Genomic DNA, 17,639 nt, shown 5'->3' on the forward strand with positions numbered 1-17,639 from the left:
CACTGCATACAATCGGGATCCATTGTGCCACAATGCATGGAATTCTCTGCATTCAATGATGCTGCGTGGAATCCACTGCATTCAATCGGGATGCTTTGGGCCATGCTGCATAAAATCCACTGCATTCAGTCATGCTGCATGGAATCCACTGCATTCAATCATGCTTCATAAAATCCACTGCATTCAATAGGGTTCCATTTCTTCACGCTGCATGGAATCCACTGCATTCAATCACGCTGCATGGAATCCACTGCATTCACTCGGGATCCATTTCACAACGCTGCATGGAATCCACTGCATTGAATCTCGATGCATGGAATCCACTGCATTACATTGGTATCAATTACACAATGCTGCAGGGAATCCACTGCATTCAGTCGGGATCCATTGCAGCATGCTGCATGGATTCCACTGCATTCAACCTGGATACATTGCCCCACGCTGCATGCAATCCTTTTCATTCACTCTGGATGCATTACACAACGCTGCATGGAATCCAGTGCATTCAATCACGCCACAGGGAATCCACTGCATTCAATCAGGATCCATTGGGCCAAGCTGCATGCAATCCACTGCATTCAAGCAGGATCCATTGGGCCAAGCTGCATGCAATCCACTGCATTCACCCGGGATGAATTTCACACTGCTGCAAGGAATCAAGTGCATTCACTCACACTGCATGTATTCCACTGCATTCAACCTGGAGACATTGCCCCACGCTGCATGCAATCCACTGCATTCACTCGGTATGCATTCCACAACGCTGCATGGAATCCACTGCATTCAATCATGCTTCATGGAATCCACTGCATTCAGTCGGTATCCATTGGGCCACGCTGCATGGAATCCACTGCATTCACCCGGGATGCATTTCACACTGCTGCATGGAATCGGTTGCATTCAGACACAGTGCATGGACTCCACTGCATTCAATCGGTATCAATTACACCATGCTGAATGGAATCCACTTCATTCAATCGAGATACATTGCACCACTCTGCATACAATCCACTGCATTCAATCACGCTGCATGGGATCCACTGCATTCAATCAGGTACCATTGGGCCACGTTGCATGGAATCCACTGCATTCCATCGGGATCCATTGCCCCATGCTGCATGGAATATACTGCATTCAACTTTGATACATACGCCACACTGCATGGAATCCACTGCATTCAATCCGCTGCATGGAATCCACTGCATTCACTTGGGATCCATTTCACAACGCTGCATTGAATCCACTGCGTTGAATCTCGATGCGTGGAATCCACTGCATTCCAATGGTATCAATTACACAATGCTGCAGGGAATCCACTGCACTAAAATGGTATCAATTACACAAGGCTGCAGGGAATCCACTGCATTCAACCTGGATACACTGCCCCACGCTGCATGCAATCCAATTCATTCACTCGTGATGCATTTCACAACGCTGCATGGAATCCAGTGCATTCAATCACGCTGCATGGAATCCAGTGCATTCAATCAGGATCCATTGGGCCATGCTGCCTGGAATCCTCTGCATTCAATCGGGATCCATTGTGCTACACTGCATGCAATCCACTGCATTCAATCAGGATCCATTGGGCGAAGCTGCACGCAATCCACTGCATTCACCCGGGATGCATTTCACACTGCTGCATGGAATCCAGTGCATTCAGTCACACTGCATGGAATCCACTGCATTCATTCGGTATCAATTACACCAAGCTGAATGGAATCCACTTCATTCAATCGAGATACATTGCACCACTCTGCATACAATCCACTGCATTCAATCACGCTGCATGGGATCCACTGCATTCAATCAGGTACCATTGGGCCACGTTGCATGGAATCCACTGCATTCCATCGGGATCCATTGCCCCATGCTGCATGGAATATACTGCATTCAACTGGGATACATACGCCACACTGCATGGAATCCACTGCATTCAATCCGCTGCATGGAATCCACTGCATTCACTTGGGATCCATTTCACAACGCTGCATTGAATCCACTGCGTTGAATCTCGATGCGTGGAATCCACTGCATTCCAATGGTATCAATTACACAATGCTGCAGGGAATCCACTGCACTAAAATGGTATCAATTACACATGTCTGCAGGGAATCCACTGCATTCAACCTGGATACACTGCCCCACACTGCATGCAATCCAATTCATTCACTCTGGATGCATTTCACAACGCTGCATGGAATCCAGTGCATTCAATCACGCTGCATGGAATCCAGTGCATTCAATCAGGATCCATTGGGCCATGCTGCCTGGAATCCTCTGCATTCAATCGGGATCCATTGTGCTACGCTGCATGCAATCCACTGCATTCAATCAGGATCCATTGGGCGAAGCTGCATGCAATCCACTGCATTCACCCGGGATGCATTTCACACTGCTGCATGGAATCCAGTGCATTCAGTCACACTGCATGGAATCCACTGCATTCATTCGGTATCAATTACACCAAGCTGAATGGAATCCACTTCATTCAATCGAGATACATTGCACCACTCTGCATACAATCCACTGCATTCAATCACGCTGCATGGGATCCACTGCATTCAATCAGGTACCATTGGGCCACGTTGCATGGAATCCACTGCATTCCATCGGGATCCATTGCCCCATGCTGCATGGAATATACTGCATTCAATCTGGATACATTCGCCACACTGCATGGAATCCACTGCATTCACTTGGGATCCATTTCACAACGCTGCATTGAATCCACTGCATTGAATCTCGATGCATGGAATCCACTGCATTCAAATGGTATCAATTACACAATGCTGCAGGGAATCCACTGCATTAAAATTGTATCAATTACACAATGCTGCAGGGAATCCACTGCATTCAACCTGGATACACTGCCCCACGCTGCATGCAATCCAGTTCATTCACTCGGGATCCATTTCACAACGCTGCATTGAATCTACTGCATTGAATCTTTTTTTTTTCCCACTGTACATCAAGGGGGTCAGGTTATCCTTAGATGTATACTTTGCAGTTACAGTTTTTTCCCCCACCCTTTCTTCTGTTGCGACATGATTATCTAGACATAGTTCTCAATGCTATTCAGCAGTATCTCCTTATAAATCTATTCTGGTTGTGTCTGATAAGCCCAAGCTCCCAATCCCTCCCACTCCCTCCCCCTCCCATCAGGCAACCACAAGTCTCTTCTCCAAGTCCATGATTTTCTCTTCTGAGGAGATGTTCATTTGTGCTGGATATTAGATTCCAGTTATAAGTGATATCATATGGTATTTGTCTTTGTCTTTCTGGCTCATTTCACTCAGGATGAGATTCTCTAGTTCCATCCATGTTGCTGCAAATGGCATTATGTCATCCTTTTTTATGGCTGAGTAGTATTCCATTGTGTATATATACCACATCTTCCGAATCCAATCCTCTGTCGATGGACATTTGGGTTGTTTCCATGTCCTGGCTATTGTGAATAGGGCTGCAATGAACATGCGGGTGCATGTGTCTCTTTTAAGTAGAGCTTTGTCTGGATAGATGCCCAAGAGTGGGATTGCAGGGTCATATGGAAGTTCTATGTATAGATTTCTAAGGTATCTCCAAACTGTTCTCCATAGTGGCTGTACCAGTTTACATTCCCACCAGCAGTGCAGGAGGGTTCCCTTTTCTCCACAGCCCCTCCAGCACTTGTTATTTGTGGATTTATTAATGATGGCCATTCTGACTGGTGTGAGGTGGTATCTCATGGTAGTTTTGATTTGCATTTCTCTTATAATCAGCGATGTTGAGCATTTTTTCATGTGTTTGTTGGCCATCTGTATATCTTCCTTGGAGAAATGTCTATTCAGGTCTTTTGCCCATTTTTCCATTGATTGATTGGTTTTTTTTGCTGTTGGGTTGTATAAGTTGCTTGTATATTCTAGAGATTAAGCCCTTGTCGGTTGCATCATTTGAAACTGTTTTCTCCCATTCTGTAAGTTGTCTTTTTGTTTTCTTTTGGGTTTCCTTTGCTGTGCAAAAGCTTTTCAGTTTGATGAGGTCCTATGGGTTTATTTTTGCTCTAATTTCTATTGCTTTGGGAGACTGACCTGAGAAAATATTCATGATGTTGATGTCAGAGAGTGTTTTGCCTATGTTTTCTTCTAGGAGTTTGATGGTGTCCTGTCGTATATTTAAGTCTTTCAGCCATTTGGAGTTTATTTTTGTGCATGGTGTGAGGGTGTGTTCTAGTTTCATTGCTCTGCATGCAGCTGTCCAGGTTTCCCAGCAATGCTTGCTGAATAGACTTTCCTTTTCCCATTTGATGTTCTTGCCTTCCTTGTCAAAGATTAATTGACCATAGGTGTCAGAGTTTATTTCCGGATTCTCTATTCTGTTCCATTGGTCTGTCTGTCTGTTTTGATACCAGTACCACACTGTTTTGATGACTGTGGCTTTGTAGTATTTCTTGAAGTCTGGGAGAGTTATGCCTCCTGCTTGGTTTTTGTTTCTCAGGATTGCTTTGGCGATTCTGGGTCTTTTGTGGTTCCATATAAATATTTGGATTGTTTGTTCTAGTTCTGTGAAAAATGTCATGGGTAATTTGATAGGGATTGCATTGAATCTGTAGATTGCTTTGGGTAGGATGGCCATTTTCACAATATTGATTTTTCCAACCCAGGAACATGGAATATCTTTCCATTTCTTTACATCTTCTTTGATTTCTTTGATTAAGGTTTTATAGTTCTCGGCATATAGATCCTTTACCTCTTTGGTCAGGTGTATTCCGAGGTATTTGATTTTGTGAGGTACAATTTTAAAAGGTATCATATTTTTGTATTCCTTTTCTAATGTTTCATTGCTGGTATACAGAAATGCAACTGACTTCTGAATGTTAATCTTATATCCTGCCACTTTGCTGAATTTATGAATCAGTTCAAGGAGATTTGGGGTTGAGTCCTTAGGGTTTTCTAGGTATAGTATCATGTCATCTGCATACAGTGACAGTTTGATCTTTTCTCTTCCTATATGGATGCCTTTGATTTCTTTTGTTTGTCTAATTGCTGTGGCTAAGACTTCCAAAACGATGTTGAAGAGCAGTGGTGAGAGTGGGCATCCCTATCTTGTTCCAGATTTGAGTGAGAAGGCTTTCAGTTTTTCCCCATTGAGGATTATATTTGCTGTGGGTTTATCATAAATGGCTTTGATTATATTCAGGAATGTTCCCTCTATACCCACTTTGGCGAGGGTCTTGATCATGAATGGATGTTGAACTTTGTCAAATGCTTTTTCTGCGTCTATTGAGATGATCATATGATTTTTGACTTTTCTTTTGTTAATGTGGTGTATGATGCTGATTGATTTGCGTAGGGTGAACCATCCTTGTGAACCTGGGGTGAACCCAACCTGGTCATGGTGTATAATTTTTTTGGTATGTTGTTGGATTCGGTTGGCTAAGGTTTTGTTGAGAATTTTTGCATCTATATTCATCAATGATATTGGGTGATAGTTTTCTTTTTTGGTGGTATCTCTGTCTGGTTTTGGAATGAGGGTGATGGTGGCCTCATAGAATGTCTTTGGGAGTATTCCTTCTTCTTCAACCTTTTGAAGGAGTTTAAGGAGGATGGGCACCAATTCCTCTTTATATGTTTGATAAAATTCACCTGTGAAGCCATCTGGTCCTGGACTTTTATTTGTAGAGAGTGATTTTATGACCTCTTCAATTTCATTTCTAGTGATCGGTCTGTTCAGTTGGTCTGTTTCTGCTTGATTCAGTTTTGGCAGGCTGTAAGATTCTAGAAAATTGTCCATTTCTTCCAGATTGTCAAACTTGTTGCCATACAGTTGTTCATAGTATTCTCTTATGGTTTTTTGTATTTCTGCTGTATCCGTTGTGATTTCTCCTTTTTCATTTCTAATTTTGGTTATTTGGGTTCTTTCTCTCCTCTTTTTAGTGAGTCTGGCCAGGGGTTTGTCAATTTTGTTCACCTTTTCAAAGAACCAGCTCTTGGTTTTATTAATTTTCTCTATTGTTTTTTGAGTCTCTATTTTATTGATTTCTTCTTTGATCTTTATAATTTCCTTCCTTCTGCTGACGTTAGGACTTTTTTGTTCTTCTTTTTCTAATTCGTTTAGGTGGAGGGTTAAGTTGTCAATTTGGGATCTTTCTTCTTTTTTGAGAAAGGCCTGTATTGCTATAACTTTCCCTCTGAGCACTGCTTTCGCAGCATCCCATAGATTTTGAGAGGTTGTGTCTTCATTATCATTTGTTTCAAGGTAGTTTTTAATTTCCTTCTTGATTTCCTCATTGACCCATTGGTTTTTTAGTAGCATGTTGTTTAGTCTCCATGGAGTAGGTTTTTTCTCTCTGCTTTTCCCATGGTTGATTTCTAATTTCATGGCATTGTGGTCAGAGAAGATACTTGAGATAATTTCTACGCTCCTAAATTTATTGAGATTCGCTTTGTGTCCCAATATGTGGTCGATTCTTGAGAATGTTCCATGAGCATTTGAGAAGAATGTGTATTCTGATTTTTTTGGATGTAGTGTCCTGAAGATATCAATGAAGTCTAACTTTTCTATTGTTTCCTTTAGGATCTCTGTTGCTTTATTTGTTTTCTGTCTAGAGGATCTGTCCATTGATGTGAGGGGCGTATTTAGGTCTCCTACTATGATTGTATTCTCAACAATATCTCCCTTTATGTCTGTTAATATTTGTTGTATGCATCTGGGTGATGATAAACATTTTAAAGTAGAGCTTCTTTTCAACACATTTACATTTGCACTCTGAGTCATTGACTCCAAACTAAATGAGTACATACACTAGAGTTACTCAGGTTATAATTATTTTTTAAATGTTTCCTTTCAATTTGCTTTAGACACAAGCAGCATCTCAAGAAAACTTAGTGCAACATCTGGAATCTGAACACTCCAAAGAAAACACTTCTCATGAATCTTCTTGTAAAACAGAATTGGAAAAATATAAGCAACTCTACCTAGAAGAATTAATATTGAGAAAGTCGCTGGAAAAAAAAAACTCAACAAGTAAGTTAAAACAGAGTCATAAGCAGAGTGCTTTAGAGGCTTTGCCATGTAGACAGTGATATAATTATAAAATTTCTTGTTGGATTTCCTATAAATAGGAATGTTATCAAGTTTAACTACTTTTTGGAAGAGGATACCTTAAACTTAAAGGGTCACATTCTGGCTGTTGACACATTTACCTTCTTGATTATGATATTTGCTCTCATCCCTAGAGGGTGCTGTGAAGGCAAACTCTGATGTATCCCCTTAAGTTTTTCTAATCTACATAAAGGCATGCTTGTGAAAAGGGGGAAAATTAACATAGGGGTGAAGGGTGGTATACTTCACTTAGTGGCTAAAAACAATACAGTAGCCTTCCTGAGGGGTTGTGGAAAAGAGAAAGGACAGATCCCACCTCCAGTACTGTGGTCAATAATGTTATAAGCTACAGGTGTCCCCACCATCCAAATGTAGGATGTTTCTATGAAATCTTTTTTTAAATTCTTTTGATGGCCACATCTGCAGCATATGGAAGTTCCTGGACTAGCGGTCAAATCAGAGCTTCAGCTGCCAGCCTACTCTACAGTCACAGCAAAGCAGGATCTGAGCCACATCTGGGACCTACACCTATGCCAGACCACACCTATGCCAGATACTTAACCCACTTAGAGAGGCCAGGGATGGAATATGCATCTTCATGGATACTAGTTGGATTCATGAACACTGAGCCACAATCAGAACTCCCCCTATGAAATCTTTTCTATAACCCAAATGGCCTAAAGCAAACAGGCAGTTAGCTGAGGACACTTCTTGCTAGTGGGTGCATAAAATAAATATGCATAAATAAAGCACAGGTGCTGTGGCACAGTTCAAAGCCATGGAGGCTTGATGCTGAGATGCTAAATGTACTTCCTGGGGGAGGAGCTTCATGGGTCTGCTCTCCCTGCTTGAGATGCAGTGCCTCTGAGATGGCTCTCTGTAGAAAGAACACTGACCACTGTTTTGGCTCTTAGCCTCTTTTCATAAAATCAGAAATGCTCTCCAGATTTTTTTTCAGTTATCAAAAACATATTCATGTAAACCTTTCATAAAAGCAAAGAACATGTACTTGTGAGAAGTAAGGGTTACTTGTAGCTATTACAGTTCTTTTTGATCACCAACTCAATGATCTCATCCTTCCCTTTAGGTTGTTGCTCTAAATTATTCCTCAGTGCTCCATGCTTTATTTCTCCAAAGTAATGAGTGAAATGTCTACAAGGGTGAGGGTGGTGAAAGAAAATGCTTGAAAATGTCTTTGAGGGATGGTTTATTTTTTATCCCTATGTTGGTTTACTAAAGATAAGTATGTCTAAGTGCAGGCATTCCAGAAGGCAGCACCTGTCACCTATTAAGCCACCTCCACCACTGACATCATTTCTTGCTTTTCTTGACTTTGAATTATGTGTTAGTTAAGACACAGGTGTTCTCTAATGTCACAGCAAGTTAAGGATCCTGCATTGTCACTGCAGTGGTTGGTCCTGACTGTGGCTCTGGATCAATTCCTGGCCAGGGAACTTCTACATGCAGTGGGAGCGTGAAAAAAAAAAAGGATCTCTTAGGCATATATGTCCTTCTGCTCTAAGACATTTTCAGTGTCAAAACATAGTTCAGTGAGACATTCCATTTATTATTATGGTGGCAACTTAAAAAAAATGCCTATCATTTAGGAGTCATCTAAGGAAAATGAAATGAATGAAATTTGCATTTTGCAGACTTCATCGGAGGCTGGCTGAAACCTGTATGAAACGTCTGATGGAGAAGGAGCAGAACAGATCTTTACTCCAAACATTTACTACAAGTCCTGTCCTGGAGCCACCTGGTGCTGAAAATATTCATAATAGCTCCGTGTTCAGAAGAAATCTTACAACAAGAGAAACCTTAACACTTTCTACCTCATGTTCAGGCACTTCATTTGACAGCATTGTGACTGCTTTGATGAAGGTTAGTTACGTTATCCTTTCTTGCTTACATTTCAGATTTCTGATGTAATTTGTGTTTTTAATTGTGAAATTCTGATTTATTGACTTATGCATGCTTAGTAAAAGCCATAATTATTTGTGCTAATAAAGAAGACAAGTTTTGTAATTTTTAAGTCCCTAGATTTCTCCTTTTAAGAGATACCTATCAACTTTCTTCAATAAATGTAACATTGACAAATTCAAATTTCTTGAAAAGCTGCATTTAAATGCTTTTTTTTCATTTTAGGGCTGCATTTGCAGCATATGGAAGTTTCCTTTGCCATAGCCACAGCAGTGTAGGATCCAAGCTGTGTCTGTGAACTCCATCACAGACACAGCTTGACCCGCTGATGGAGGCCATAGATCAAAGCCCTTCCTCATAGATACTAGTGGGTTTGTTACTGCTGAGCCACAACAGGAACTCCTTAGATGCTATTTTAGAAATTAAATATTATTGCCTAATAACCAAAGATATACTTTCAGATGTTTGGCATACTTATTACAGCTTGGCTATAGCTGATAATAATTTCAAATTCTGTTGCATCCTAGTTTTCCTACCCCTCAGCATAAGTGACTGATTGGCATTCAAGCACTTAACCACACATGGATGTTTCATGCTTAAAGGAAGCTATGATAAAGGCTTTGCATGAATCAAGTAAATTTAACACTAAACTAATAGATTTAGTTCCCATTGTGGCTCAGTGGGTTAAGAACCCAGCACAGTGTTGGAGAGGATGCAAGTTAATCCATGGCCTTGCTCATTGCTTAAGGATCAGGCATTGCCCCAAGCTGTGGCAAGGTCACACATGTGACTCAGATCTGGTGTTCCTGCCTGTGGTGTAGCCATTGGCTTCATCTCTGATTTGACCCCTGGCCTAGAAACTTCCATATGCCCTGGTGCAGCCATAAAAATAAAGTAAAATAAAAGTTCATTTCTGTTTATTTTTTTTCTTTATTTTTTTTTCCTTGTTGGTGACTCTGCAGCATTTGGAGTTTCTGTGCCAGGGATCAGATCTGAGCCACAGTTGGGGCCATACCACAGGTCAGGCAATGCAGATCCTTTAACCCACTGTGGGGTCCAGGGCTAAACCTGCATCCTGGCATTGCAAAGATGCTCCCCTTCCCATTGCCAAAGCAGGAACTCCCTCATTCTGTGTTTAACTTAAAACTTTGATCATTTTCTTACATGAAAGTACATTCTTAATTGCTGTTTTGCTGGTGGCATTTTTATTTCAATTTTTATAAATGTCTTGCTGAGCAATTGTAGTACATTCCTAAATATATAGTTAAATAAAGTCAATATGTAAACTTTTTAAATGAAGTTCACTTACGTCTCTGTCCTGCCATGACTTAGATGAATGATGTCTAAGATGGCAATGATGGGGCATCTGTAAACTGCAAGGACATTTCATTGTGTATCAATGCTATTAAAATAGCCACTTTGAGCAGTGCCATGGTTTATGGTTTGAGGGTGTTTTCATGATCTTCCTGATATGAAGTAGCTTGGCCCTCCTTAAATGATGTTTCAACTTGTTTCCTCACTTGGCTTCATGTCATAACAAATCATAGAAGAGCAAAGTTAAGATTCTTGGCACTGCAGCTAAGTTGGGTCTGAATGCTTCAGTGTTGAAACTGGACTCTAGGTTACAAAAATAAAATTACATCATACACTTCAGTCAGTAGATAAGCAGGATACAAACTTAAAATGTCTCATTAGTTGACACCCCAAAAATCATAACATGCATCATTACTGATGAAGATGAACAAGGGTTTGTGTGCAGAAGACAGAAGTCATGCAAGAGAAGAACTGCTGAGGAATTTTATGCTTTAATTTTTTGGATGAAAGAGGTGTTTACTGTTTAGCATTTGTACTTAAACTGAAATATAGTTTATTTTAAACTTAATGTATTTCCAAGAGTTACATAGCTCCCTTGTGGGACCTTCTTTGTCGCATCATGCTGGAGTCAATAAGAGAGATTAAAAAATATTCCTTCAAGGGGCAAAGACATGTCTCCATAATCACTATAGATAGGATGCCTTAAAAAAGTTATTATACAGGTATTGTTTTCTGAATTCTCAGTCAGACTTAGAAGGAAGGGGCCTTCTAGAATTGCTAGGGATGTAACTGTTTCTACTAGGAAAACATAAAATAATCCTCTGAGAGGTGTTAACATACTGTCTCAAATGTCAGAACAGGGTGGGTTTTGATCAAGGAGCTGAAAAACGAAGTGGAGCAGGACCTCATTGCTCCTCCCCTCCAAGTGCCACAGTCTGGATCTACTAAGCCCAAAGTCCCCCCTCCATCACACTCCCTCCCCCTCCATCCTGGCAGCCACAAGTCTGTTCTCCATGCCCAAGAGTTTGTTTCTTTCCTATAGATGGGTTCATTGCTGCCATATATTAGATTCCAGATAGAAGTGACCTCATAGGGTATTTGTCTTTCGCTTTCTGACTTAAAGATGAACATTTAGCATGACACAACAACGTGTCTCAACAGAATCTTGAGTCACATTTCCTTGAAGAAATAAGCCTCCAAAGACCTCCAGTTTACATCACCAAGGCACTGCCTTCCACGCTGAAGTTTAACTCTGATCACACAATCACAACAGTTAAGCTAGCTTCTCAGAAGTCAGAGGCAGAGTTCAGAAAACTTGTTTGTTTCGCTTCTGTACTCTATATAACCCTGCATGCCCACTTCATTTTGTCCACATGGACCAGTGAGCAGGCATTTTATCTTTTGAAAGATAAGGGTAATTACTGAATTTCTTCCAGTCCTTTTTCATTATTTTTGCTCCCTAGACTTCATTTTTCACAGCTTAATCAACAAAGTCTTCCCCAGTACTTTCCTCTGCAGCAAAATAGACTTATTTAGTGCTAACAAACTAACAAGTGTAATTTCCTCACATGGGAACCTACTTACAACTGGATAATGAAGTGGTTTACATGGCTTGATTTTATTATACTTCCCTAGCTGCGTTTACTTTTATAACTTTCAAAATAAGAATGACGTCAAATTTTAACTTAAAAGCATCAATAATTACAGAAGGTTTATTGGAAATGAATGTGTATGTCTCTGAGTATGGCATGTATGCTTTTCTCAAGTTGGTCTCAAAAAGAGAGTGCAACCTTATTTTCCAGCCCATTACCTCAAATTTCATTTAACAGGAATATGTTATGGTTGATTGAATGGACGTATATTTGTACTTGTTGTGCTTTGTATTGTGATTGACTCTATTATATTTCTCTGTCAAAAATACTCCTTCCTACTTCTCCCTGGCTCAGAATAGGGATTGGGGGTGCTCTGGATCCTTAACCTGAGGCATAGTTCCAAATGTGGCTCCAATTTGACCCCTAACCTGGAACTTCCATATGTCACAGCTGTGGCTCTAAAAAGAAAGAGAAAAACAAAACAAACCCACCAAAAACTCCAAGAAAACTAAGGGTTGTTTTGAACAGTGTACATTAATTACAATGTCAGGGAAGAAGAAAACATTGCTATGAATGTTTTCTGGTCATCGTCCTTGCTGGAACTGTGGTGAGGTAGCTAGCCAATGGCACTTCTCCTTGTAAGGACAGAATGTGAGAAGGAGTCAGGAGGTGGTGAACAGCTAAGTAGCCTCATCACTAACACATATTGATGAATTGTAGGATGGAGTTTAGATGTGCAGCCACAGTGGGCTTTGGGATTCTTCCTCCCCAATTGGGCCCTTTGCCTCCCAGTCTTCAAGGGAGGAAGCAAATGCTTGACACCTCTACCAGGGCATGCTGCTTCCTACAGATGTGAGACCCAAATTCAAGGTGCTCTGGGCAGACACATCTTTTCAAAGAAGAGATTCCTTCCTACAAACTCACCCACTAGGTAAATCTCCTTTCCTCTCCTGAGGAGGTAGAAGAGCTGTAAGTCCTCAAGCGGAACTTTGGCAAGGAAATGAAGTTTGCCTATAATTTCTGACTGGATTTAAATTGCAGTTGGGGTTAAGCTCCTCTCTCTTGTATATACCAGATAATGGTAGAGATTGAGAGAAGGACACTAAGTAATCAAGAAAAATCTGTCTTATAGTCTAAATATGGCCATAAATTACCTCCAAGGTGGAAATTGATTTGATGACTGGCTTTGGTAAAACAATTTTATTTGGAGGAAATGAATATTCTTTTAGGAAGAATCTCTGTTTCAGCTGGCTTAATATCATTAAAGATTTTCTCCTTCAAGTTCCCTGTCCTTTGGTTAAAAAAAAAAAAGTGTGCGCTTTAGAAATTGAGTATATTGACGCATATAATTTACTCTTGTCCATGCCTTTAAAACATAGGATTTAGTTAGAAAGTTACCATTTCATGTCCCATACCTCAAACATTATTTGGCTACATGACACTCTTCCATATCAATTTTCTCTAAGTTCTAGTTTAAATCTGTGTCCTTTTCCCTAATCTGAGGAAGGAGCTGTCATACAACTCTAGACTGAGCAAGAAGACCTTTTGCTTTGTGACCCCAGGCAAACTGCAGTCTCTCTAAGCCTTCCTTACTTATCTCTTGTCAAATTAAGTTCTAACTAAATCACTTTCCTCCCTTAAGTTTTTTCAAAAAAAGAAGCTTCTTTCTGAAAATGTTTTTTGCATGAAACTGTATTATATAAAACAGAGACAAGCATAGAGCTGTTCAGCCAAAGGAGGGAAGGAGACTCTGAAGCTGAAACTTCTTTGGCCCTCAATCCTGACGTGCCCGCCCTTCTTCTTCAATGGGAGAGTATGGAAACTACAGGTTAAGAGGGCAGCCTTGTAGTTAAAAATCTTTACTTACAGCCTGCAGATTCCTTGTTTTCTTATCTAATTTTCTCACTTTTCTTTGTTTTTGTGAAATGAAAAGTTGAAAGAACATTGCAGGTATATTCCATTGATTAAAGTTGGACTAAACTACTTCCTTCATCTGAACACAGTTCTTATCTAGAAATCAATGTAAAGGTCTCAAAAGTACACACTGAGGACAAGAGCTTTGGGCAGAAAAGACAGGAATCTTACACTGGTAGTTCCCTAATCCAACATGTGTAAAATGTGATTTACATTTTAGCATAGTGTTTATTATAAAGTAATTTATAAAATATAAAAATTGTATAGGTGATATGAAATTATTTCAGTAAAGCTTTCTCCTTTCACCTGCTATCAGCTATGACTTTCACAAGACCTATCTAGGAATGCTGCAACATTACTTACTTTATTAGGCCTCTCTATAATGCTGTTGTAAAAAAAAACTGCTATGGAAAACAGTCTGAAAATGTTGGAAAATATGCAAGGTAACATTTGTCTTGGCAAGTACACTTGATGAGGGCGTTGTCTATCATGTTATCCTTATCACCACAGTGTACTATTTTAGATCCTGTTGAGTGAGAGGGTGCCTATTGTAAGAAATATATAATAAAAGAATGCTCTAGGTGGAGGCATGTGCAATATAATTTGAAATATCCCCAGGCATTTCAGAATGAAGTGGATAAATATAATTAGATGTTCCCAAAAGCCAGCCCTCATTTCTAGAATGGAAACAAAGTTCCAGAGTTATGATTCAAGAATTCCATATTTTTTTTCTTGTTTCTAATTCTAGAAAGTCATGATCAGAAACCCAGGGTGAAAACTGGCTTAGCCCCTCTCTTATGCTTTCTTCAAGCAGGTGTTTGGGGTTTTTGTTTTTGCCACTAAAATTTTCACATGACGTTATAACAGAACCACTTTCTTCATTTTAGGTATTTAAGATTCTATGTTGAAAAATTATTACCATGGAACAGACCTTAAAATTTTAGTTTCATAAAAGTATAAAATGGAAAGCTCATTTTAAGGAAAAATCCATTGATTAAACTTTAATAAAGGGAAGTTTTTCTAAGAATGGCAAAGTAATGCAGTGTAAAATTTGATTTGAATTGTTTAAACATCTTTGTACCAGAATGATCAAGCATTAGCCTTTAAAATTATGTATATTCAATACACCAGTATTTATTCTACTTTTCATCAGATTAATGCAAATAGCATTACATATGTATGTTCTACATTAGCTAAAATCGAAATAGGAATTTATTTTATTTCTTGATGTGATATTTTTCTATTTGAGCAATCCCCAAGTTAGATCTCTTCTGAAAGTATTATTTACAGGCCACATTTCATAAGCTATATATCATTTGTACAATAATGCTCTTGTTTAACTTCAACATTATAAATAACATTTGACTTATTTCAGAGTCAGCGGGAGATGGAAGAAAATATGAATAAAGAACTAGCAGAAGGTATGTTGTCAAAATTTATGAATTAAATTTAGGCATTGATTTCTGAAATCAACTGTAAATAGTAAATGGCAACTCTTCCCATTGTTTGCGTAACAGATACTACATTAAATATTTTTCCTATGCACATCACATTAAAAGTATAAAATGATGCACATTCATAATGAAAAATATACCCATTTGTTATTTATGCATCATGTTCCTTAGCTTTCAACAAATTCTCACAAAGTCTGTTTCTTTTTCTTTGTGTCTCTATTCTTTCTCTATTTCTGCCTTCCTCATGGCCCTGTCAACCTGCACACTGACACTGTTCTCAGAAAACATGGGGTCACCACCTTCTCAAATTTCTGGTACTGATTAAGGCCATTAAAAACCTGGACTCAGGCAATCACAGTTCATGCATGCAGCTTTCACTTGCCACTTGCGGGTGACATTTGAATTTCCTGTCATTAAAGTTGTCATTGGTTTAGCTTTTGCCCCCAGGAAAAGTTCCAAATTCCTTCGCATGGAATAAAAACACCCAAGTCAGTTTGGTTCCTGAGCAAGCATTCCACCTTACCTCCCTCCTCCCCTCCTCTGCCCCTTTTCTCTGTCTGGCATCTAGTCAAATAGACAGCTGACAATTCCAAACAGCTCTTCCTCACCTCTGCTCTTTGTGTCTGCTTCTTCCCTCCAGTTCCCATAGTTTTGCTATGTCCTTCAGGTATCTACTTCCATATCACCTGCACACAAAAGCTGACAGTATTGACACCAAGTTGGATGTCCCTTCTGAGGGTTCTGATCATGTCCTTTTGTACCTGTCACAGGACTTATGACTCTGTATGGAAATGGCCTGTTTGTCTATTTTTCCAGTTTAGAGTATGTGACTATTCAGGGTGGCCTGTGTCACCTTCCACTTGTAATTCCAGTGCTTGTCACAGTACCTTAGCACATGGCTGTTGACTAAATGAATGAGGAGTGAGAAAACCAGAAGCTCTGAGAGTTGGCCTTCAGAGCAGTGAGCTCAGCATGTAACCATGGGCAAATGGTCAAATAGTCATCGTGTGTTTTGTGCTATAATCATATGTAGATACTTTTCTTTCTTCTTAACACTTAGAAAGGTCTGTGTTATTTTTAACTCCCTTATATTTATTTAACTAGAAAGGATTTTAGATAAAGAATGCCATTCTTTCCTTTTCTCTCCAGCCACTGCTGAACTTGATTCTGTGTACCGGAGAGCCTCTCGACTGAGATCTACCGGTGACCTTTTGAAAACATCACACAGCCATATGTACAGATTCTGAAGAAAACTTATGTTTTCTGAAAAATAAAGAGTGAAACTATCTACTGGACAGTTAACATAACGTCTTTGTTGGTTCCTATTAAACATGTTGTAGAAATCCTTATTGAAGGAAATATTGTTGTATCATATGTGTATGAGAATTTATATAGTATTTTCAATCATTTTTCTTTGTATCTAACTTTTAAGTAGATTTTGTGAATAAAACCCAGCCCTATTGAGTTTTTCATTCTCCAACTGAGGCCAGATACCAGTTATTTAATGAGCAGACAAACCACCAAACCTTTCATTAATATTTAGCTGAGTTGGGAGTTCCTGTTGTGGCACAGTGGAAATGAATCCAACTAGGATCCAGGCTGTCACAGGTTCAATCCCTGGCCTTGCTCAGTGGGTTGAGGATCTGAAGTTGCTTGAGCTGTGGTGGTCACAGAATCGGCTTGGACCCCATGCTGGTGTGATTCTGGCTTAGGCCAAGGGCTGTAGCTCTGATTCAAACCCTACCCTGGGAACTTCCATATGTCATGGGTGCAGCCCTGAAAAACAAAGCAAAAAGAAAAAGTATATATTTAGCAATGGTGATTAGATAGCTTTCTTGTAGTTTCCAGGTTTTATCACTATATATAGATGCAAAGATCTAGACAGACATGATTTCAATACACTGAAACTGTGGCTATTATCAATGTGTTGATGTATTACAATTGTTGCAGAATCATACAACTCATTCTGTATACCTTTAAACTCTGACACATAGATCTTTCCTCATGCAGCAATAGGATTTGCCTAAGGGATTTTCCCCTTTCTAATTTTTTTAATTTACTTTTTGGAAACAGTTTTAAAATTAGAATTGTTCCAAGCACCTGACTCAGACATCATCACCAAATTTATATGGAACAACAAAAGACCCAGAATTGCCAAAGCAATTCTGAGGAATAAAACCAAGCAGATGGCATAACTCTCCCAGACCTCAGGCAATATTACAAAGCCACAGTCCTCAAGACAGTGTGGTACTGGTACCAAAACAGATAGACCAATGGAACAATAGAGAACCCAGAAACAAACCCCGATACCTATGGTCGTGGGGAGCCGAGAAAATACAGGAGCCGAGGAAGGAGCTTGCCT

The 17,639-nt window shown here is 39.6% G+C and overlaps 1 long non-coding RNA gene across 1 annotated transcript; it reads left to right on the forward strand.

Annotated features, from left to right (window-relative positions):
• LOC110257059 lies at positions 8,930-17,449 on the forward strand. Its single transcript, XR_002339234.1, has 3 exons — positions 8,930-8,964; positions 15,199-15,244; positions 16,427-17,449. It is a non-coding gene; the product is annotated as an uncharacterized LOC110257059 (long non-coding RNA).

The sequence above is a fragment of the Sus scrofa genome, chromosome 15, assembly GCF_000003025.6.
Source record: "Sus scrofa isolate TJ Tabasco breed Duroc chromosome 15, Sscrofa11.1, whole genome shotgun sequence".
In the NCBI taxonomy this organism is placed as follows: domain Eukaryota; kingdom Metazoa; phylum Chordata; class Mammalia; order Artiodactyla; family Suidae; genus Sus; species Sus scrofa.